Source organism: Octodon degus, unplaced genomic scaffold (assembly GCF_000260255.1).
Source record: "Octodon degus isolate 3935 unplaced genomic scaffold, OctDeg1.0 scaffold00125, whole genome shotgun sequence".
Taxonomy (NCBI): Eukaryota; Metazoa; Chordata; class Mammalia; order Rodentia; family Octodontidae; genus Octodon; species Octodon degus.
The window spans coordinates 8956791-8958975 of NW_004524701.1; the positions used below are offsets into that span (position 1 = coordinate 8956791).

The 2185-nt window shown below is 43.2% G+C and overlaps 1 pseudogene; it reads left to right on the forward strand.

Annotated features, from left to right (window-relative positions):
* Nucleotides 1-806: 806 nt before the first annotated feature.
* LOC105743431 lies at nt 807-1904 on the forward strand (annotated as a pseudogene).
* The last annotated feature ends 281 nt before the right edge of the window (nt 1905-2185 follow it).

Sequence of the window (2185 nt, forward strand, 5' to 3'; positions counted from 1 at the left end):
TGCTGTCCTTTCTGTCCTCCTGTCTTCTGTGAGTCACTGGCCTCATCTTTCTACACAGACCTACTTCTTGATTTGACTCTAGCTTTCCAGGCTTTTTTTCTCCTGGGCCTTGCAGCCTCTCCATTCCTCATCATCCTTCTTCAGGGTGCATTTTTTTTTTTTTAAAGCCAGGGCCTTACTGCGTATTTCAGGACAGAACTCACAGAGATCCTCCTGTCTCAGCTTCCCATGTGATAAGATTACAGGTATGAGCCAGCACATTTAGGACATTCTTTTTTTCCAGTTTTGGGGATTGAACTCAGGGCCCTGCACTTGCCAGGCAGGCCCTTATTCTACTGAGCTACGTCCCTGGCCTCCCAAGATCTACATTTAATCATATTTTTTTCTTTTTATTACTGATTTATTTATTGTATTTTAGGGAAGGGTCTACAGGGTGTTCAGGGTCTCATTACTAGATCAGACTCATAATGATCTGCCTGTTTTCAGCCTCCCAAGAGCTGGGATTATAGGCGTGTGCCACCACACCCAGTCTCAATTGCCATCTCAGCTCACCCCAGGGACAGGCCGGCACAGCAGGCCAGATGATTGAACCGCAGGCCCCAAGGGCCAGCTTGCAGGTGCTTCAATCCGCTGAGCTATTTGGCTGGTCTTTATGTTTTTAGTCATTTTTGATTTGATTTTAATTTAATTTTATTTTTTAGTGAAGCATCTACAAGGTAAATAACTTTTTTTTTGGCAGAACCGGGGATTGAACTTAGGCCTTTGGATATTGAACTCGAGTTGGAAGAGGTGAGTCTGGTCCCAAAATGGAGGGCCATGATCCAAAGGAGCCAGAACACTTGAGGAAGCTGTTTATTGGTGTTCTGAGTTTTGAAACTACCGATGATAGCTTAAGAGAATGCTTTGAAAGATGGGGCTAACTCACAGACTGTGTGGTAATGAGAGATCCTCAAACAAAATGCTCCAGAGGCTTTGGTTTTGTGACTTACTCTTGTGTTGAAGAGGTGGATGCAGCAATGTGTGCTTGACCACACAAAGTTGATGGGCGAGTAAAGAGCTGTTTCTAGAGAGGATTCAGTAAAGCCTAGTGCCCACCTAACAGTGAAGACAATTTTTGTTGGTGGTATTAAAGAAGATATAGAAGAATATAATTTGAGAGATTACTTTGAAATATATGGCAAGATTGAAACCCTAGAAGTTATGGAAGACAGGCAGAGTGGGAAAAAGAGAGAATCTGCTTTCATAACTTTTTGATAATCACGACAAACTTGATAAAATTGTTGTTCAGAAATACCACACTATTACTGGGCATAATTGTGAAGTGAAAAAGGCCCTTTCTAAACAAGAGATGCAGTCTGCTGGATCACAAAGAGGCTGCGGAAGTGGATCTGGCATCCTTATGGGTTGTGGAGGAAACTTTGGAGGTGGTGGAGGGAATTTGGGCCCCGGTGGAAACTTTGGTGGAAGAGGAGGTTACGGTGGTGGAGGAAGTGGCAGCAGAGGTAATTATGGAGAAGGTGATGGTGAATATAATGAATTTGGAGGTGATGGTGGAAACTATGGAGGTGGTCCTGGTTACCGTAGCAGAGGAAGGTATGGGGTAGTGGCCCAAGATATGGAAACCAAGGTGGTGGATACAGTGTTGGTGGTGGAGGATATGATGGTTACAATAAAGGAGGAAATTTTGGTGGTGCTAACTATGGTGGTGTTGGAACTATAATGATTTTGGAAATTACAGTGGACAGCAATAGTCAAATTATGGACCCATGAAGGGGGGCAGTTTTGGTGAAAGAAGCTTTGGCAGTCCCTATCCCAGTAATAGTGTGGTATTTCTGAACAACAATTTTAGTGGTGGTTATGGATCTACTGGAGGAAGTGGTGGATATGGTAGCAGAAGGTTTTAAAAAACAACAGAAAAGGGCTACAGTTCCTAGCAAGAGAGAGAGTGAGGAGTTGTCAGGAAAGCTGCAGGTTACTTTGAGACAGTCGTCCCAAATGCATTAGAGGAACTGTAAAAATCTGCCACAGAAGGAACGGTGATCCATAGTCAGAAAAGTTACTGCAGCTTAAAGAAGAAACCCTTCTGGTTCAGGACTGTCATAGCCACAGTTTGCAAAAAGTGCAGCTATTGATTAATGCAATGTAGTGTCAATTAGATGTCCCTTCCTGAAGTCTTTTATCTGTT